This window comes from Rana temporaria, chromosome 2, assembly GCF_905171775.1.
Source record: "Rana temporaria chromosome 2, aRanTem1.1, whole genome shotgun sequence".
In the NCBI taxonomy this organism is placed as follows: domain Eukaryota; kingdom Metazoa; phylum Chordata; class Amphibia; order Anura; family Ranidae; genus Rana; species Rana temporaria.
Window position 1 is genome coordinate 224,430,191 of NC_053490.1, and position 23,559 is coordinate 224,453,749.

Below are 23,559 nucleotides of genomic sequence, written 5' to 3' on the forward strand. Positions count from 1 at the left end.
AGTAAGGCGCTGTTAAGCAATATTCAAAGTGTGACACCAGATATATTCTGAACAGACTCTCCACCAGAAAGAAGACACCCGGGTGTTAAAGTAATGTAGTCCGCTTACCACACTGTATGACCACTACAGCGGTCGGAATGGACTCAGGTTAATTATTATAGTCTCCCACTGAGACTGGATGGTAGGGAATCCTGAATGGGTCCCGCACTGTTGCCTCAAGAACTCAGCTCAAAGGGAAAAAAGTACAAGAAAATTCCCCATAGCGTGATACCGTTTCAACTGGCAGTATTTATTGCAAATATAAAACTGTGTACACTCACATTTGGGCTGAGTTAGCATGCATATAGAAACCAGAGCGACTGGCTGCAAAGCGTCAGGTCTCGGCGTCTCCTCCACACGTTCTCCCGCTGTCTCTGCTCGTGTAGTTGGACGTGATGATGCGTGGCTAGCATTCTGACATCATCACGTCCAACTACACGAGCAGAGACAGCGGGAGATTATTTTTTTTTTTATTATTTCAATACTATTGATCATATTTAATTGATTGTTTTTTAGTGTTATTAATTTATTACCCCCTACATTAACCTGCGCTTCCCATGCAGGTTTTCAATTCACATTTAGTTTTAGTTTTATAGCGCTGTACCTTCACCCTTTTTTTTCACTTATCTTTAAATTTTGTATCTAAAATGTTTTGGTACTTGGCAGCACAAATTTTTATTTTTTACGTTTATTCTGCGCAGTGTTTTTTTCTACTAGAAAAAGTTTTTCCAATCATTCCATGATGCTTTGCTCCAGTTCTCTCCCTGTCCTGGCACGCACCCTGTACCTCTGTAACTTTGTCCTACCCCCCTCCAGCACCTGACTGCACAGAGCTTGCTTACATGCAGCCCAGTGATATACACAGTGCAGTGTGTTTCCTGCTTTAGCATGTACAGCAATAACCTGCTTTCCTGGAATTCAGTGCTTATCCATGCTTTTCTGTAGTGCAGCAATCAAAGAGTGAAATAGAGAGAGAAAGAGAGAGGCAGAGAGTGAGAGACAGACAGAGAGAAAGACAGAGCAAAAGATGCACCTACAGGAAAAAAAAAAGACACTCTGTCTCTCTCTCTCTCTCTCTCTCTCTCTCTATCGTATAGAGAGAGAGAGAGAGAGAGAGAGAGAGAGAGACAGAGAAAAAGAGACACATGCAGAAAGAGAGAGAGACACAAAGAGAAAGATAGAGAGATGCAGAGCTAGGTGGAGAAGGAGAGAGGTACAGAGAGAGAGAGAGAGAGAGAGAGAGAGAGGGAGAGAGAAAGAGACAGAGAGAGAAAGAGACAGAGAGAGAAAGAGACAGAGAGAGAAAGAGACAGAGAGAGACAGACAGACAGAAAAATACAGAGGTACACACACATAGAAAGACAGACACATGGAGAGAAAGAGACAGACACAGAGAGAGAAAGAGAGGCACAGGGAGTCAGAGAGAGACGGAGAGAGAAACACAGAGACAAAGAGAGGCAGAGAGAAAAACGCACAGAGCGAAATAGAGACAGAGAGTGAGAGATACAGACAGACAACACACACAGAGAAATGAAGAGAGACCCAGAGAAATGAAGAGAGACAGAGAGAGACAAAGAGAGAGACACAGAGCGAGAGATGGAGTGAGAGCTAGATACAGAGGGAGAGAGGAACAGAAAGATTTTGGAAAAAACAAAAAGCAACAATATAATCATCCAAAAACCAGGCCAAGAAGATGGCAAGAATGGAGGAAACCACCAGAGCAGAAAGACGGACATAAAAAAACACCACAAAGTAGAGAAATGGAGGAGTTAAGGGCCCTTCTTATCACATTAGGTAACAAATTAATGTGACTAAGTTCAAAAAGTAATAAAGACAGTGACAATCACTCATAACTTCTGTCTGTCCCAGGCAATTTGCTCATTACAGGGTATATAAACACAAAATGATATAATTAATTATGAGTAGCTGGAACATTCAGGGCTTCAGCCTTCGGATCCAAAGCAAATGACCCAGACTTTAAACAGAAATTACATGAAATTGACATTCAAATCCTACTGGTAACGTGGACCTGGGCACAGGATGAACCTCTAGTACCTACTGGCTATAGGGAATTCTCGGTCCCTGTACAGAGGGATGGAAACATTAAACAGGGGGAATATAAATCTGGTACAAGGGGAGCAACAAGAGAGCATCAGAGCAACTAAAGAGAAGAGAGACACATTTGGATAAGAATAGGCAGTTCAATCCTCACATCCCAGCTTGACATCTACCTGTGTGCAGCATACATCGCCCCACCAGAGATCCCATACTTCAGCCCAGATGCCTATGAGGTCTTACAAAGTGAGGTCATCCACTTCCAATGTTAAATAATATTTGACAATGCTTCCTAAATTAATATAAGTAGTTCACCAACAAATCCTATTTTAATGTTTGGATAAAGTGCAATGGTTATAAACTGCAATCTGGATCTCAAACCTGGTGTCAGTTAATATAGAAAAAAAGAAAAAGATATATATGAACAACTCCTATAAAGTGCTTTAAATCAAATGCAATTGTAAAACCAAAAAACTCCACCAGGTGTCTCCACTGGACGTTGATATGTACTAACCAAGTAGATGATATAGATTATATAAATTGTGATAAATCAATGAATACAAGTACTTATCCAGTTACCTACCTTGGGCATCTTACAAACGTCCATACCCCCCCCCCCCTTCTGTACACAGGATGTGTCTTGTATGCCTTGCACTATCTTATATTTTCTTATCTCCTTCTGCTCATCTAATGTACACAGCCTGTGAAATCCTATGACTGGGAGCTAGTCAGAAGTCTTCCTCACTGAATGATCACTCTGACAGACAATCATAGTGAGAATTTAATGTAACATTTTAAGCCAAAACAACAATAAACAAGTAACACAGTAGCTATCTATTCTCCAGCATTCCCTCTCAGATTTGCAAGAGAGAGAGCTACAGCTGACAGTGTGCACAGAGAGTTAACTCTTAATTAACCAGGACATGCTCTTTTTTTTAACTAATCAACCTGTATAATCACTATTTAACACTATTTAACAGATCCATGTTTCATGTTTCTATTTTAAATTGTTTGCTGGAAATATTTTTTTTTATAAAGCACATTTATACATTGTTATCTTTAAGGATTTACGGTTTAAATGATGTGGTTTAGGGTGAATGAAAAACTTATAAAGCGCGGCGCATGCGAACTGAATCGCATGTTTTATTTTAAACCAGTCATGCCGCATACACACAACCGTTTTTCATGATGAGAAAAGTTCCATATTTTAAATTGGTCATGAAAAACGATCGTGTGGGGGCTCCAGAGCATTTTTCTCTACGAGAAAATTGGTCATTAAAAAATTAGAACCTGCTCTATTTTTTCTCTACGTTTTTCACGTCGTCATTTTTGTCGTCGTGAAAAATGATCGTGTGTAGTTTTTAATGACGGGGAAAAAAACTTGCATGCTCAACGCAAAAGTTATGAGAAGGGAAATTTGCGTTTATGATACTCCTCTCAGCTGGTCACAGGGCCAGTATCAATACACAGAAAATGGGGTCTCCCATTAACGATAGAAAAATAAAAGGATGCCTTACATGGCGAAGTACATTCAATTTATCTAAAACACGCCAATATGCGCTCCACCTGTGTTCCAAAATGGAGGAAGTGATGTGTCCACAAGATCCCACCCAACGCGTTTAGTCAGCACGTCTGATGTCATCAGGGGTCCCATCAGGTTGATGTTAACTTGATTGATAAAGTTGTTTAGAGGCACACATTTGCACCTATCCATACTGAGGATATAGACTGTTCTCTCTCTCTATTGAATCAACCAGCCCTTTAGTCATAAAAAATAGCAATGGTCACCCTGAATACTAACGGCATCTTCCACTGATGCAAGGAGTAGACATGAATTAACAAAGTTGCCTGGAGGCTCTCACCACTCCTCAGTGCTTGTATACTCCATCCATTTGTTCCTCCAGTCACTTGCTGACAGCCAGTGAATGCAAATAGCTGTAATGGCTGGGGCCTGCGAGAGGGGATACTGGTATGGCTGTTCGTCTTGTTGTTAGGACTGTGCAGTATGTGTGCTCTGCCAGATCTCATCGTGTAGCCATGGAGGTAAACTTGGACCGCGTGTCAAACAACGCCGGTCTCATAGTACGCAGGTTGAAAGAAGACACAAGTCCATTCCACTCAAGCAATAGAAGGGGAAATAAAAATTATACAATCCTATATACACAATCCTATGCCCACAGTTGATCCAGAGGAAGGCAAAAAGAAAAAAATAAAGCATGACGAAATTCAATCCAGCAGGGGAAAAAATCCTTCCTGATTCCATAAGGCAATATGCCATCAGTATATATGAGCCCCCTCCTTCAGAGACTGGGCTGCAGAGCAGTATTCCAACATGATAACGACCCAAAATACACCTCCAAGATGACTACTGCCTTGCTAAAGAAGCTGAGGGTAAAGGAGGTGGACAGGCCAAGCATGCCTCCAGACCTAAACCTTGTTGAACATCTGTGGGGCATCCTCAAACGGAAGGTGGAGGAGCGCAAGGTCTCTAACATCCACCAGCTCAGTGATGTCATCATGGAGGAGTGGAAGAGGACTCCAGTGGCAACCTGTGAAGCTCTGGTGAACGCCATGCCAAAAGAGGGTTAAAGGAGTGCTGGAAAATAATGTAATTTCTTCAGTGTTGTCACATGAAAAGATATGATAAAATATTTACAAATATGTGAGGGGTGTACTCACTTTTGTAAGACACTATATCAGTGTATTAAAGCACATTTGACGTAGTATATATCAGTGTGTTACTGCATGTTTAACCTAGTATATATCAGTGTGCTACTGCACATTTAACGCAGTATATATCAGTGCATTACTGCACGTTTAATGCAGTATATATCCATTCGTTACTGCACATTTAATCCAGTATATATCAGTGTGTTACTGTACGTTTAACAAAGTATTTATCCATGCATTACTGTACATTTAACACGGTACATATCAGTGCATCACTACATGTTTAATGCAGTATATATCTGTCTGTTACTGCATGTTTAACCACCTGAGCTTGGAGGGATTTACCCATTTTGTGACCAGGCCATTTTTACGATACGGCGCTGCTTCATTTTAACTGACAATTGTGCAGTCGTAGGACGCTGTACCCAAACAAAATTTACGCCCTTTTTTCCTCACAAATAGAGATTTTTTTTGGTGGTATTTGATCAACTCTGCAGTTTTTACTTTTTGTGCTATAAACAAAAAAAAGAGTGACAATTTTGAAAATAAATACTTTTTTTTTACTTTCTGCTATAATACATATCCCCAAATATATATATATATATATATATATATATATATATATATATATATATATATATATATATGTATATATATATATATATATATATATATATATATATATATATATATATATATATATATATATATATATATATATATATACCATATTTATCTGGCTATAACGCGCCCCGGCTCATAGCGCGCACCCCCGAACTTGAAGGAAAATTCCTGGAAAAAAAAATACTTACAGTTTGGATGCCCCTCATTGGTGTCTTGCCCGTTGTCCATCGCGTCCTGCCCGTCGTCCATCGCGTACATCGGCGGCCTCGTCCGGTCTGGCATCCTTCTGCGGCCATCATGGTGTCCTCCCCGCTCGATCCCCGCTTCCCACGCTGTGTTTGAACCATTGCACCGGCATATACCGAGCGCAGTACACTCGGGTATAGTCGGGCAGGCTCGGCTCCTCTCACGTAAAGGACGTACAGGACACACAGGATGTGACCGCGAGGGGAGCCGAGCCTGCCCGACTATACCCCAGTGTACTGCGCTCGGTATATGCCAGCGTAGTGGTTCAAACACAGCGCGGGAAGCGGGTATCGGCATATATCGCGCACCCACGATTTTGCCCTTTTCACCCACGATTTCAGGGCAAAAAATTGCGCGGTATACGCCGATAAATACGGTATATATGTAAAAATTATTCATCAGTTTTGTCTGATATATATTGTTCTACATATTTTTGGTAAACAAATCTGCAATAGGTGTATATTGATTTGTTATCGCATCTACAAACTATGGGATAGATTTAGGGACTTTTATTTTTTTATTGTTTTTACTGGTAATGGCGGCGATCTACGATTGTTAGCAGGACTTTAACATTACGGCAGACAAATCTTACCCCAAATGACACTTTTTGGGGACCAGTGACATTATTGCATTGATCGGTGCTATAAAAATGCACTGATCAATGTATACATTACACTGGCAGGGAGGGAGTTAACACTAGGGGTGACAATGGGGTTAAATGTGTTCCCTGGGTGTGTTATAGCTGTAGGGGGGGTGGGCTACCATGGACATGACAGAGATTGCTGTTCCCGATCAATGGGAACAGAAGATCTCTGACATATCATCTGGCAGAACGGGGATCTGCCTTGTTTACACTGGCAGATCCCCATTCTGCCTCTGTACAGCATTATCATGGGTCGCCGGTTGATATCGAGTCTGCCGGACCCACGGACACGCTCCTAGGGCACAAAGCAGGCACGCGCCCGATATATCCCATGTACAGCCACAGCGGTTCACGCAGGTGAGCCAACCTGTCATGTTTAATGCAGTATATATCAGTGCATTACTGTGGGTTTAATGCAGTATATTTGAGTGTGTTACTCCACATTTAACGTAGTATATTTCAATGCGTTAGTGCATGTTTACCACAGTATATTGCAGTGCATCAGTGCAGTTTTATTGCAATATATTGGAGTGTGTCAGTGGAGTGTGTCTGTGTAGTGTGTCTGTGTAGTGTGTACTCAAGTTAAAGTGCATCAAACACCACTTTCCCTTGATTAAAGTGCATCCAAGTACACATTTCCACACCTTTATTACATTTTGTTAAAAATCGCCCCCCTCCTCCATTATGTCTGGGGGGCCAACAAGGAGAGGCAGATGTTCCCATGGCACAGTGAGGGGGCTAGCAGCATATGTGTCCACAGGAAAAGGGGGACGTGGTCCGTCCTTAGGCAGGGCATCATTTCCTCTGTTTAGTGATATTGCCCATGTCATCCAGCCACAGCATGCAGAAGAGGTGGTGGACTGGCTTACTAAACCATCATCTACCTCCTCATCCTCCCTCACCCAAGCCAAGACTAGTGTCTACTGCAGCTGCCAGAGTGGCTTATTCTGCCTCCTTGTCCACAGCTACTCTTGCTATAGTCCAAGCATCAGGCATGGAGGAGTTATTTGAACACAGCGTCAGTCACTTGCTCCTTGATGATGCACAGCCATTACTTGATTAAAATTGTGGTGGTTCTGAGGTTGAGGAAGGTGGGAACATGAGCCTACAGAGAGGGGAGAACACTGGTAAACAAAAAATTGGTAGCCATGTTCCCCCAGCCGCAGCTTATTGCCAAGTTGTCCCTAGTAATAATGAGGATGGAGGGGGTGATGATGGCGATGATGAGGAAACTGACATGACTTGGGTGGCAGATAGAGCAGAAGAGGAAAGATAGGGTGAGGCACACCCCAAAGAGGAAGCTATCATGGAAGCGTAGAGAGCAGCCACCCTATTCCACCAGATTTTGAAGCTTGTTATTGTCCGACTCACTTCCCTCTGCTCACCTGTTTGGGCCTTTTTGAGCACATGTGCAGCTGATCGCTCTGTTGCAATTTGCAAATGTTGCCTTAAGCCAGTGTTTCTCAATTCCAGTCCTCAGGCCCCCCCAACAGGTCAGGTTTTCAGGATTTCCATTATTTTGCACAGGTGATTTGATCAGTTTCACTGCCTTAGTAATCACCACAGCCTTTTCATCTGAGGGAAATCCTGAAAACCTGACCTGTTGGGGGGGCCTGAGGACTGGAATTGAGAAACACTGCCTTAAGCACATCAAGCCTGGTAAAAACACCAGTAATTTGGGTAGCACATGCTTGACAAGGCATTTAACCTATACCTCTATTTTTACCACTCAGACTATTGGCAAGAGCACCTGAAAGCCATAGAAAATGGATGCAATTTTGCTCCTCCTCATCCGTCCCCTTTCTGGTCTACCCACACTATACCTCATGACCTCTCAGCAGTCTCCACTAACAGGGATGATGGTATAGTGCAGGGTGACCCATGTTCTTGCAGCACATCTGCCAGTAGCACACCACCAGCTGTAGACTAATGGGACAAATTTCTCTGACGTATCTGCTGTAGTGAAAAAAAATACAGTCACTGCCACCCACATGCCCAGCATCTAAATTCAAGTTTGTCAAAGCTGCTGGCTTTACAACTCCTGCTTTTCCATCTGGTGGATTCTTCCCCCTTTTGTGAAATTGCAGAATGTGCCATCATGTGGAAGGCAATGTTGTGGCATTGTTGGGCAAGGCAGTCAGCCACAAGGTCCATGTTACTGCTGGCACGTGGTCCAGAAAACATGGTCAGGGACAATCTATTTAGTTCTCAGCACACTGAGTAACTCTGCTTGCAACTTGAAAGGATGCAGGACAGGGCTCATTGCTGGAGCTTGTTGTGCCGCCATGTCTATATACAGCTGGTGGTGATGGTGCAGGATTTGTCAGCTCAACCCCTCCTCCTCAATGCCTTCCTTTGATAAATTGTCCCATGAACTAAAAGTACCCCCTAAGCGTTAAATGGGCTATTCAATGAGTCAGGCTGAAAGGTGCACAAACCCCCTGTCTGCCCTTAGATAGGAAAAGTTGACATGTGCCATACACGACCTCAATTTGGTGATGCAGAATTGTTTGAATAAGTATTCAGGGTTGGAAGAGTCTGTAACCATTCCAGGCGGTCATACACAGCCAGTGCTCGGTTGACTGAAATTCAGCTGGAATTCCATCTGCCCGTAAAATTTGTGACATGCCAACCAGGTGGAACTCAACTTTGGCAATTCTGCAGAGACTGCACATGCAGCAGAGGGCCCCCAAGGAGTACCTGTGTGAGTATGCACAACAGGCTCAGGCTGGCTTGGCATTTTTGTTACCCCATGGGAGGCCTCCCATCGACTCCTCTCTGCAAGGACAGGGCCACCCAGTGATGTAATCGGGTGACCTTGCCCCCTTCTGACATCATGTGATGTTCCTACTGGAAACACCTTGGTCAGTCAATACTGTGCAGGATTCCAGTGTAACAGGCAATCCTGGCACGTTTTCTCCCATATCATTGTAGCATGGGCCTGGGCCCTATCCATCTTAGTTTCCTAGCAGTAGGATTGGATCTTGATAACACCAAGCTCCTGATCCCTGTTGGAATCACAAAAAAATCTGGTAGCATCACGCTGAATGTTGCACATCAGTGACTATCACCTTCTGACACTGGCAAAAAAAAGACTGAAGAGCTTTCTAAGTAGGAGGGGTTATATAGAGGGACTTCCCTGTCTGTATCTTTGGCCAGTGTCCATTCACCTATAGGTGGTGCATAACCCACATAGTCATAATTTACAGCCTGTTCTGTGTCCCGGGATGTGCAAAAAAAAGTATTTATTTTGGAGCTGTGCTACTAAAACAAGTGCATGTACCTATGTCTGATGGTGCACCCAACTCCTCCCCCCTTCCGAGTGCTCCCATAGGAAGCTGCTTCCCATAGGGACACTTTTACATGATTGATCCCCCTATTCAGACACATAATGTGCATGAGAGCAGAATCTCTGCCAGATCTGTCCCTCACTGGGCAGATTCAAGCAGTTTTCTATGGCGCACTCAACAGGGGGAGGGGCTAAAAGTTCCAGTGGGGGACCCGAGAGGAGGATCAGGGCTGCTCTGTGCAAAACAATTTCACAGAGCAGGTAAGAATAGCATGTTTATTATTTTAACAAAAAAAAATTGAAACCTTTATAATTGCTTTAAGATGCTCTCTGTGTATGTACAATAAATCCAAGCCCTTCCAAGTTAAAGGTCTATTGATTATGTGATGTAAACCACTGTTTATTCCATTACAACAATAAAAAGTAGATTTAGTTTTGTATTTCAAACTTTTAGCATGAAAAGACTAAAAATAGAGGTAACATAACTCATGAATTAACCTTGTACCTGGAAATATCATGGAAGTTTTCAGTATTAAAAATAGGATGTCAAAATGGATGAATCATGCCTGCAGTGATACAGTACAATTTGTGCAATAATATATGCAGTACCTTGGCTGAATTTAACATTTACTATAAATATTCAGTTGACAGTTTAGGTGATTGCAGGTAATATTAGACTGGTTTATTAAATTGAAATAACATTGAAAATGCTCACATTCTTGGTAAGACAAAAATGTTAGTTGAAAGAAAAAATAAATAGTAATTGTTTACAAGGGGGCTTAAACACAGGTTAGGTACATGCAAAAAGAATACATATTATACGTGTCTATTTATACAATATTTCCAAATGTAAAACCTCTGTTTGGGCACACACGTATATTAATCCTATTTAAAACAAGTGCATTCGAAAAAATAGCCAGTTACCCACTGCAAACACTAAGGCCCCATACACACAATAGAATCCATCCGCTGAAAAATCCCAGCGAATGGGTTTCAGCGGATAGATCCTATGGTGTGTACACTCCAGCGGATCTTTTTCCGCGGATATTTATCCCCTGGGATGGATTCCAGCAGATAAATATTTGCTGACATGCTAAACAAATCTATCCGCTGGAATCCATCCCAACGGATGGATCCGCTGGTCTGTATAGACTCACCGGATCCATCCGTCCGAAGGGATCCCCCGCATGCGTCGTAAGGATTCGACGCATGCGTGGAATTCCTTATATGACAGCGTCGCACACGTCACCGCGTCATAATCGCAGCGACGGCGCGACACGTCATCGCCAGAGGATTTCGGCGCGGATTTCAATGCGATGGTGAGTACACTCCATCGCATGGAAATCCGCTCAAATCCTCGAGAGGATTTATCCGCGGAAATGGTCCGCTGGACCGTATTCGTGGATAAATCCTCTCGTGTGTATGGGGCCTTAGGCTTGATAGAAGCAACATATTCCTTTACCCCACTTTTTAGAAGAGAGTCACAATGCATATACATAAGTATGTGATGGTGAATAAAGAGAGACTTAGAGACAGAGAAAGGAGCGTAAAGCAAGACGAATACAAGTACTGGTCAAAATGATCATTCTACCAACAAGTGCAGAAGTCTACCAGATAATACAAAACAAGTAAGCAAAAATCCAATAAGTAGTAAAAATGCTTTCATCTGCACTCCAGGTATGATCTTACTTGCAGACTTGCATTGGTCTAGCGCGTAAGTATGCTTACAGTATCTCATACCTGAGGGTCCACTGTAAATGACAATCACTGTATTAGTTATTCATGTCTGAAATCTCATTGCTTCAGACATGAGGAATGGTCTTTCAGGTGGTAAAGATGTACAGTTTGTGCAATAAAACTTGCTGAAGGAAGTGATACTACCAACGTGCAGCCATATGTTCTGCTTTAAGGCTGTCAGCAGATCGGCCCCTACAAATTCAGCAGTGCCTAAAAATGCCTTAAAAATGGGTAACAACTGAGCATGTGCAGAGCAGGGTGAGACAGTATATTACTGGATTGTAACCACTTCCCGCCTGGCCTATAGCAGAATGTAGGCCGGGCAGTGGTTCAGTTATCCTGACTGGACGTCATATGATGTCCAAAAAGATAACAGCCGCACACCCGTGGAGCCGCGCATCGTGGCGATCGGTGGTGTGGCGTGTCAGTCTGACACACTGATTCACAGATCTTGGTAAAGAGCCTCCTACGGAGGTCAGCCGTGTCCAATAATGGCTGATCACGATGTAAACAGGAAAAACCTTTGACTGGCTTTTCCTTACTCATGTCTGACAGATGCGAGTAGAGGAGAGCTGATCGGCTGCTCTCCTGACAGGGGGGTCTGTGCCAGGGGGGTCTGTTTATCAGCCAGCCCCCCTCGGATGCCACCCAGGACCACCAGGATGCCGCCAGGACCACCAGGGATGGCCACTTACACTGGACCACCAGGTATGCCACCCTAGACCACCAGGTATATGTCAATCAGTGCCCAGGCAGCTGCCAATCAATGTCCAGGCAGCTGCCAATCTGTGCCCATCCACAATGTTTGCCAGTGCCCCCAGGGATGCATAACAGTGCCCATCAGTGCCCATCGGTGACACATATCAGTGCCACCCATAAGTACCAATCAGTTCAGCCTTTCAGTGCTCATCAGTGTTGCCCATCAGTGCCCACCAGTGCCACCCATGAGTGCACATCAGTGCCGCCTATCAATGGCCATCAGTGCTGCGTATCAGTGCCATCCATCAGTTCCACCTACCAGTGCCCACCGTCAGTGCCTATCAGTGCCCATCAGTGCCACCTCATTGGTGCCACCTCATCGGTGCCGCCTTATAAGCGCCCGTCAGTGCGGCCTTGTCAGTGCCCATCAGTGAAGGAGAAAATGTACTTATTTACAAACTTTTATAACAGAAACAAAAGAAAAACAATTTTTTTCTGAATTTTCATTTTTTTTATTTGTTTAGCAAAAAAATTAAAACTGCAGAGGTGATCAAATACCACCAAAAGAAAGCTCTATTTGTGGGAACAAAACAATAAAAATGTTGTACAGTGTAGCATGACGGTGCAATTGTCATTTAAACAGCGACAGCGCTGAAAGCCGAAAATTGGCTTGGGCAGGAAAGGGGAGTAAGTGCCTGGTATTGAAGTGGTTAAACAGTATAGGCACTTCTTTTTTTATGTTTTATATAGTTACATTGAGCAAAACTAAAGTTTTTCTTCAGAACACTTTTCCTAAGTGCTTCAGGCTCACTCTGGGTTGGCTCTGAATTAACATATGGGGAAATTAGAAGGGATGCTACTGAAGACAAATAGACTTTGCAATGGAATTTGCACTTTGCTTGTTTTTTTTCTCAGAGCTTAGTAGATGAGTTAAAACTCCATCATTTCCATCATTAAATCATATGAAAGCAAAAATTGGTATTTTTTTTCCTTGAACGTGATAGGGTATTTTTGCATAATAGAGCTTCACCAGATTTGCTAAGCTCTGAGGAAAGTGCCCATGCAAAATGTAACTTCCCTTAAAAAGTTAAACTTCACTTGCAAAGTGTACAGCCTATTTGCCTTTAGTAGTAGTGTTTTTTTTCATATAGGTAACATTTTGTTTGACACTTTGTAACACAAGTTTAGAAGAAAAAAATACATAATAGTAGTTGATTGTCAAAGTGTCTAATACACAATCACCAAAAAGTCACTTTATAACTGTATTTTCAGAGTAGGATTAAATATAGTTGCTCTTGGGCAATGCAGAAGGTTATCATTTTGGGCACTTTAATAATGCTTGTTGTTCTATAAAGAATGTTTTAACTTGAACGTACAACAAAAAGTGACATGAACAGATCTATTCCTAATCGAGATAGCAAAGATGTCAGTTACTAAAATTGCTCTACTTTTGGTCTAACCCAGGGTCAGTGAGATTAGACATCAAGGTCACTTGCAATTCAAGAGGGTTAGTCTCCTGAGGTTTACTGATCCACACAAGGTAATAGCAAAACATAATGTTTTGAGGGTGTGATCCTTGTTTGTAAGTTGCATCGATCATAATGACACACTCTCTGTGTATATAATTCTATATCCAGTTGTAAAGCTGTTTATAGAGCTTTTGTTTTGAGTTTTATTGAGTATTTATGATTTATTAATGCATGGTTACCCTAAGTATTCTATGTACTTACATGCTTTAAATATTATATACATGTAGAGATGTGTATATACGGTATATCACTGGAGGCAGGGTAAATTAGTTACTACAAATATTAACTTGTTAGCAACATTTGAATTAAGGTATCAGCCAAGCTGGAAGTGTACACTTTTTTTGTGAGTTGCTGACTCCTGGATTTGCTCTGTGAGAAGGGGCAGGCTGTCACAAAACATTGCACAGACACAAGTTTTAAAAATAAACTTAAAAAAAAAACGTTAAGGTGTACATAAAGACAAAACTTTTATTGTTTGGCTGTTTTTAATAAGATGGGGTTTTTCCTGGTTTATATTGCATCTCCAGGATAAGAAGTGAGGGGCAATCTCCCCAGCAGGATAGAGATAGCCCTGCTATACCTAAAATTGGCTTTTCATACACTTTAATATGGGCTAATAAGATTATGTATGACATGCTAAATTTAAAACCATTGATAAGTCTATGCTTGCCTTTTGAAAAAAATATTAGAATATATTGTTGGTTATTGCTTTGGAATAGCTAATTTAATGGCTTACATTTATAATATAGTTTGGAGAGCTAGGTTGCCCCATAGTAATTTTGTGTGCCTACAAAGGTTTCTGGATGCAGTTGCTGGACCAATTGGAGCATATCCCCCTCTCTTCCTCCATAGGCACAGGCAATGACATTTGCTCTATAGAAATGTGGACATTTGCACCACAATCTTCATTTACAATGATAGTTCTGCAGCTAGATCGTGCAATATTTGTATTTAACTTTACCTAGGTATACACCTTCATACAGACTACTATTGTAATTAAAAATAAATTAATATTCGTTGCAACAGTATACATTGAAGAGTATGCATTTTATAATTCCAATCATGTCTTCTATTTATATGCAAATACTTGCCTGCATTGCTTGTAAACTTAGTACTTTTTTAAATCTACTGCTAACATTTTGCCATTGAAAGCAGTACATTCATATGACCACATGATGGTGTAACAAGCCCACTAAATTTAATGTATACTGCCAGAACATCTGACAGAGCTCATAGCTTGTACTGTATATACAGTATATCAGCATAAAAGAAAGAAGAAAGCGTACCTTTGTTTAGAAATAAAATACTGCATAATTAATGTTCTAGCTAATTGTGCATCCCTACATAGTCATGGAAGGCAAACACTTTAGCGAAAAACCTAATGTGATTATTTTAAGCATATGCCACCTAAATGTAAGGTACAAGTGATATTTAAGATGATCTTTTTTTCAAGATAATGTAATAATGAATTTGCTTTTATTTTCTCAGTGCATTACCGTGTGTAATTCAGATTTCAACTTTACTGTGCACATTTAAATTCAGTGAAAACAGGAAAGTGTTACACTGCTATCCCTGTAGGTATCCCTACACATATCTCAGATATAGAAATGATTTACAGAAGGGCAAAAGTTTTATTGCAGCTGTGCTTTAAAAAAAAAAAAAATGGTAGAAAAAAAATGAAGAACGGTATAAAATAACCATAATTAGTTACATAGGTCTTTTGTGCAGAGGTACAGTAAAGACAAGGAACACAGCATCACATTGGGGCAAAATAAAAAATCCCTGCACAGTCTCTGCAAGTGACAGCAATGAATGTCTCTTAATTTGAACTACAATGTGCTAAATATTATAACTTCCAAAGGATATGTCATGTGGAGACAGTTGTGACTTGTTGCTACTTTGCAAGGAAAAGAGGTAATATAGCAAACTTTGGGCTCTTTCACATAGACATAATGTGGGTTATTTACAAAAGGCAAATCCACTTTGCACTACAAGTGCAAACTACAAGTGCAAAGTGCACTTGAAACTGCACTGAAAGTGCACTTGGAAATGTAGTCGCTGTAGATCCGAGGGGGAAATGCAAAAAAAAATGAAAAAACAGCATTTTAGCTTGCACATGATTGGATGATAAAAATCAGCAGTGCTTCCCCTCAGTTCAGATATACCCCTCAGATTTACAGTGGCTGCACTTCCAAGAGCAATTTCAAGTGCACTTTGCACTTGTAGTTTGCACTTGCAGTGCAAAGTGGATTTGCCTTTCGTAAATAACCCCCAATGAGTCTTTTGGACATGTTGCACAAGCATTAAATTTGCATTAAATTTGCATCAGACTTTTTTTTATCTTTTACAAGGCTAAAATAGCAAATTATCACTTTTGATGATTTGAAACTACACTTTAAACGTGCTGTATAACATAGGTATACCTACAGTGTGTTTACAGCGCACTTGTAGTACATTTCAATAGAAGTGAATGGAGGCTATTACAAAGTGTCAACGCTTGTCAAACACATTTTTTTTTGGCCTTGCTGAAATGCAACTCAAGCCAATGCCAATGCACCCATGTGTACTCCTCCATCTGCTCCTTATTTTAGCAAATTTTGAAGGACAGCCAGGAAGCAGTAAAATTTGACCCAACCACCTGTTTTAAACGCCTATGTTAAAGAGCTCTTTGTGTCTAGGAGGCAAAAATCTGTAGTTAAACTTTTGGAGAGACAAAAAAATATGTAGGCATAGGGGTACATTTACTAAAACTGGTGCACTCAGAATCTGGTGCAGCTGTACATAGCAGTCAATCATCTTCTATATTCAGCTTGTTCAATTAAGCTTTGGCAATAAAACTAGGACGCTGATTGGTTTCTATGCAACGTTGCACCACATTTTGCACTCTCCAGTTTTTTATTAATACTATTAATACTATTTTTTTCAAAAGGAGTGGTCAGTAGTGGCAGTCCTGATGTTCTCTCAGCTCTCAGCAAGGAATTAGTTTAATAATTATTGGCTATGCGTCAAGCTTAGGGGTCGGGATTGGAGGCCAGTAGCTATAGCAGTGGAGATTCACACAGAAACCAGCAGGACAATGCATAAGCAGGTCCCCCTGGTGGGTGATGCAGGCATGCCTAAGGCACGGGGTCAAAGCACTAGCAAGTCTTCACCAGAACTCCTGATGGTAGATATGGGTTTCGCTTCATACTAGTACCAGGTCGTGGTCCTCAGAACCTCCCCTCCGGGTGGTGAGCAGGATGGGGTCTGGTAATAGATGTTTAGATGCAGATTAGGTATGGATCAAATAGAAGTCAGTAAACAAGCCAAAGGTCAGTTACACATGGTTTTAGGTTGGGATCAAGCAGAACCGTAGCCACTAAACAAGGCAAAAGTTGGTAATGAGTGATAATGAGGATTCATATGGAAGCAGGGTTGCAAGAGCTAGATATCAGCTGGAGAAGAGCACAGTAATCTGACAATCAGGAAGTGCAAAGGCATGGCTTAATTAGGAAGTTCATGGGAGGAGTAGGGAGTTCAAGGTTCACCAGACAAAAGACAGAAAGTAAGGCTGTCCAAGGGTTTAGACATGGAGTAAGATTGGTCAGGTGGCACAGTAAGAAGAGCTACTGCCAGACTTGACAGAGATTCTGGGTTCAGATTTGGGTCCTGACACTTTACTAAAACTGGAGAGCAAAAAAATGGGCTGATCAAAAATGATTAGAGGTAGACACATCGATATTCAACCCGAGTCTATATACCCGTTATCCATATTGATGCACACTGGTAGAATAGGTGATGTTTCAACTAAATATATGGTCAGTCCTGATTGCTATTATTATAGACAGATTTGTTTGTATGAGGGAAAGAAAAAAATAATATTGATATGTCTACCTCTAATCATTTTTGATAAGCCCATTTTTTTTGCTATGACTGACTGACTTATGACTATGCTATTGTTCCTGTGGGTTTAGCAGAGTGTGGATATATAACGACCAGTGCATCCCCGTTCCATTTTGGGGTAGTGTACCATATGTCCTTTGAATTTTCAAAGTTGATTACTGCCCTGTTTTAGGAACTCTATATTGGAGTCTTTGACTAATTGGCTTGGAGACACGTTTTAAAGGAATTAAGGGGGGTGTCTTGTATTGGGTAGGGTGGGTTCTAGTCCCCTGTGGGGATTGTATTTTCCACCCCATGGTTATATTCACGAGGGGTGCACATCGTCTCACATAGGGTGCAGTGTTTAGAGGTTTTGTAAGGGTGGGGATAGGAATCCTCCATCAGGGGGTTTGGATATGTGGGGATTTTGGGGATTGTACTAATAATATGTTGCATACCTTTGTGATATAATAAATTCATTTTGTAGTTGTAGTTAAGATATTTGCCAGCACACCATGGAACAATGAAAATAGTGTCCAAGCGGTTGATTTATTGCATGATCACAACACAACGAGAGTGCAACGTTTCAGAGCCACGCACGGCCCCATGTGATAAATGTGGGGTTACAATGTGCAAAATTTAAAGAGCCATCAACCAATCAAAAAGCCAGAAAAAGAAAAAAAACACAAGAGAACCAAACACCTCCCACCCCCAGACAGGTATGACCTCACAAAGCCCATCAGAACACTGCTCAAAATATTTTAAATGCATTGGTATACTGTCCCAAATAACACAGAACCTTATGTCAAAGAAGAGGTTGTATAAAAAGGTTGTATAAAAGAGGCATATTGAACATCCCTTTACTGTACCTTTATGATGCTGACACATGTCCACAATCACTGTGTGGATGTGCCGTCTGCTAAGGGACAGCTGCGTGCAGTGTAGTTAAATCAGCGCCAGTGCCGGGTAAAGACAGATTAAAGCTGTCATTGTGAGCCGTGCTGCTGTATCGCAGCAGCGGTGTCATGACAACCAGAGATGCGCAATAGACGAGACGCCACAGCGTGTAAAACGTGTGATGTCGGCAGTGTGGGGAAGCTGTGTGTGCCATAGCTATAGCGGTTCCGCGCCTGCTCATTGCAGAGCGGTGGGTGGCAACAGGAGAAGCTGCAGTCTTGAGGCCGTCGACACCATGGAAATGAGTGACATTGGTGGGCCTTGCCCCCAGGGCCGACTGCAACCAATCAGGGGGTGAGCAGAGAAAGTGAAAAGACGTGAGTATGTGAGAGTGAAGAGAAGAGTAGGATCAACGAGTGGGAAAATTAAACAACCAGAAATAGAGGTAGAAGAGAGGGAAAAGAGGAGGGAAAGGGAGAGAGAAAGAGAAGAAAATAGGAGAAAAGAAAGGAAAGCAGGAAAGGAAGAGAAATATGAATAAAAAGAGGATAAAATAGGACAAGTAAGAAAAGAAAAAAGAGAAAAATGGGAAAAATAGAGAAGGAGAGTAAGGGGAAGAAAGGGAGGAGAAGGAGGGGGCGTCGACGGCCCCAAGACTGCAGGTTCTCCTGTTGCCACCCACCGCTCTGCAATGCGCATGCGCGGACCCGCTATAGCTATGGCACACACAGCTTCCCTGCACTGCCGATGTCACACGTTTTCCACGCTGTGGCATCTCGGCTATGGAGCGTGTGTGGTTATTTCCTGATAATATTATCACCAAGACATTAAAGTAGATGTAAACCTGAAAAAAAAATTTGATGTCACAATGTAGGGTATAAGATTTCCTATCATCCGTGCCCAGTCTTGCCACACAGAGTTAATCCAGTTCTGAGCAATCCTCTTTTATTGTTCAGTGAAATAAAAAACTTACAGAGAAACACCTTAGTCCGTTCCGCCCCCTTGCTGTGAGTGACAGATTATTTACATAGCTTACATTATTCACAATTCACATCCCTCTCCCCTCCTCTCCCTTCCAGCTCTCCCAGTATTGGCTGCATTTACTGTTTTTTGACTGGATGTTTCTCCTTATGGGGTGTGATCCATAGTTCAGTGTGACGAGGAAATGCATGTATGTTGCAGTGAAAACACAGAACAGAAAGCAGAATATACACAGACAAGTGATGTTATTTAGGTTAGATGTGAGAGCTGGGCAGAGGAGAAGCTCGAGTAATCTGATTGTTATATTGCAGTGTGTGTGTCTGAGGTCACCTGTTGCAACATCATGTTTTTTACATATCTCATGCACTAGCCTGGAGACAGGCATTATTTTTTAATTCCCACCCCCACTCCTTTTCTGAAGTCATGTGGTTACGTTTCTGGATTTTGACTGGATGTTCGAGATCATAGTAAGAATTTAGTGTAAGGAATACACAAGAGAAAATGCATGTTGACAAGGGGAGTGTAGAGGAGGGAGGGGAGTCTACTGACATCACGAATCTACCCACCGAGCTCCAGAAAACACATCCACCCACAGAATCTGCAGTTTTTCAGTTCTTTTAACCGACAGAGGGGAGACATTTGACAGGTAAGGATACATGCAGGAGGCATCTATATCCTTATGGATCAGCACTATGGCAGTAGATTAGAAAGAATGAGAGTGGGTTTACATCCACTTTTAATTTGTGGTGGTCACAAGGTGTGCTACCAGAGATTCCTGTCTTTTGCCTTGTTTATTGTATTTGGTATATTTCTCAGTTCCCTCCCTTTTGTTTTGTCTAGTTAGTATTGGCCCTAGATAGACACTCTCTTTCCTTGCTGCACTTTTAGTTTCACTTTCTACTACGGAGACAGGGCTTAGAGAAAACATTGTCATGGCCTGCCAAGATCTATCTCATAGGAAAACACAATGGGGGGATTCACTATAATGGGTGCACACAGAATCTGGTGCAGGGGTGCATAATAAATGGCTTTTAGGTTTTATTATCAAAGCCTAAGCGTGAATTCATTTTACTGCATGGTAATGTGCCTGTCACCACAGGGACACACAGGAAACAATTGTTTTTTATGTGTTTATATCCTATTCACAGCGCAACACAGCATATGGCTGAACTGAAGCGTGCTGTAAAAAAATGCAGACATGCTGTATTTTATCACAGTGCACCACACCTAATCCCATGGCAATGTACAGCAACGAAACGCATTGCTGCTGTACATTGTCGTGAATAAAGTGTACACTTCAAATAAAGTTCATACAAAACAAAAAGAAAGAGCGTGAATTGCGCACCACACTGCCACCTAATGTAGTTGGCAATGGAGAGCTGTCACAGCGGTAAAGTGCTGAGGTAGCTCTCCTTTTGTGAATTCACCCTAATTGAAGAAGCTGAAGTTAGAAGCTGACTACTATGCACAGCTGCACCAGATTCTGTGTACTCTCGTTTTAGTAGGTCTCCCCCATTATCTGTTTTGTGAACGTTTAACATTTTTTCAAAATACTTAGGGACTTAGGGATTCAAGGATGAATAAGGACTTTTTATGCTAGATTCACACTAGTGTAGTGCATTTTTGATCAAATTTTTAATGTGGTTTTGTAGTGCAGCTGCACTGCGACTTGGTACTTTCACAACTGCAACTCATCCCTGCTGTCAGCCAGCAGGGATACGTCATTAGTTGTTAAGGAGCTGGCACTTGCTGGCTTCCTAACAACAATGAGTCATCCCTACTGTCAGCAGAGGATTTCCCACTGACAGCAGAATGTAAACAAAAGATCCAGCATTAACAAAAAAATAAAACATTGTGTGGGGGTCCTCCCCAAACAGTAGCAGGCCCTTCAGGTCCTTTATGGAGTTTAGGGGAACCACATTCCAAAGAAAAAATGGGGTAGGTTCCCTCAAAAATCCATACCAGACCCATATCTGAGCATGCTGTCCAGCCAGCCAGGAAAGGTGGGGACTAGTGAGTGTCCCCTTCTCTAAACCACACCAGGCAACAAGCCCTAAACATTGGGGGGTACCCCCTGGCAAAGGACCTTGCCCCTGTGTTCATGAAGACAAGGTCATTTTCCCCCACAATCCAGTGGTTGTGGGGGCGTGGGTAGCTTATCAGAATTGGGAATGACCCCTACTAATTTACCTCAAAAATGTTAAATGTGTATAAAAACACAAAGCAGTTTTTGACAAAAACTTTATTACTGCACTGAAAAGTTTTCATGTAATAACTTGAGGGCAGTGCAGTAATACTCTACTCGAAAGGGTTCTTGACAGCCTGGGCTCATAGGAAGTGGATTGAATGATGCGGTCTGGCAAGGAATTACTTCAGGGGACGGCTCTGTGTTAAAGATGAATATTGCAGAAATACAGATTTTTTTTTCTTGTTAATGGGCTATGTATGTAAGTAAGTAAGCTTGCCCCATCATCCATGGGGGTTAGTCAGACAGAACAGCTTACTGAGGAGGAACAGGAAGTGAGAAATTCAGACAAAAAAAACATGTAGAAGTGAAATCGAAGGAAAAGGTTAGTGAACCAACAATGCACTAGCTTAAAGGAACCTATTTAGAAAAAAAAAAAAAAAACTTTACAACCCCTTTAACCACTTGAGCCCCGGGTCATTGTAAAATGACGTCTTCACGGTGGCTCTGAAAATCCAACAGGACGTCTATTGACGTCCTGGATTCCTCCGGCCACTGGGGGGCGCGCGAGCGCGCCCGGCGCGTCCGCGCGCCCGGCGCGTCCCCGAGATGCCGATGCGCGTGCCTGGCGGTCGCGATGTCCGCCAGGTACCCGCGATCGGTAATGACAGAGCAGGGACGTGGAGCTCTGTGTGTAAACACAGAGCTCCACATCCTGTCAGGGGAGAGAGGAGACCGATCTGTCTCCCTTGTACATAGGGACACAGATCGGTCACCTCCCCCAGTCACCCCCCTCCACACACAGTTAGAACCCAATACAGGTACACATTTAACCCCTTCCTCACCCCCTAGTGTTAACCCCTTCAATGCCAGTCACATTTATACAGTAATTAGTGCATATTTATAGCACTATCGCTGTATAAATGTGAATGGCGCCAAAAATGTGTCAAAAGTGTCCGATGTGTCCGCCATAATGTCGCAGTCCCAATAAAAAAAATCGCAGATCGCAGCCATTACTAGTAAAAAAATAAAAAATAAATAAATAATAATAATAATAATAATAATAATAATTCTGTCCCATATTTTGTAAGCGCTTATTGCGAAAAATTGGGCTATTTATTATAGCAACAAGTAAAAAATATAGAATTTTTTTTCAAAATTGTTGCTTTTTTTTGTTTATAGCACAAAAAATAAAAACCGCAGAGGTGATCAAATACCACCAAAAGAAAGCTCTATTTGTGGGGAAAAAAGGGCGTCAATTTTGTTTTTGAGCCATGACGCATGACCGCGCAATTGTCAGTTAAAGTGACGCAGTGCCGGAAGCTGAAATTTCACCTGGGCAGGAGGGGGGTATATGTGCCCGTAAGCAAGTGGTTAAGGGCACTGACAATGCCTGTGTAAAAAAAAAAAAAAACACTTTCCACTTATATTTTTATTTCTCTCCCGACCCTCTGTATGGACTACGCTCAAAAAGGGATGCAGGATATAGGATAGCACAAGAAAAAAAATCTCAAGAAAAAAGCATCTTTATTATTTTGCAAACTCGTTCTTTGGAAATTGCATACATCCACCACATAAGGGAATGCGACTCACATTAGTACAAATCCCTGGCAGTGCAAAATTTTGATGATTTCTTCATCATGGGCTAGAGATTTGCAGGGCACACACACACGCACACGTGCACATACATACTGAAGCATAAAAGCAAGCTTAGTCAAGACTCCACTGCTGTAAGTCAGTAATACACACCACTGCTCTACCAATGAAAAATCCACTATTTATTCATTAACGGCAGACACTGCAGAATTTAATCTTACTTAGGCACCAATGAACACTAATGCTTTTGACACCTCTGTAGCTCCAAGTGAAATAATATGCTATGTCATTTTTTTTTGCTAAGAGTAGAACTTTTTTCATTTGTTTTGGTGCTAATACTGCCTTTATTACTGCCCCTCAGTTCCTATCCTCCCCAAAAAAGAGGTTCAGTTGGAGTACCACTTTAATACTGATCTAAAGTCAGCCAAATAGTTCCACTCAAGCAACACTTTGCATGTTATTGTACATATCACACTCTGCAATTTCACAAAGGATGCAAGGTCATCAC

The 23,559-nt window shown here is 41.9% G+C and overlaps 1 protein-coding gene across 1 annotated transcript in view; it reads right to left on the minus strand.

The window, feature by feature from the left end:
• DMD (dystrophin) overlaps positions 1-23,559 on the minus strand; it is a 2,981,380-nt gene that overhangs the window by 1,748,244 nt on the left and 1,209,577 nt on the right. The window lies entirely within an intron of this gene.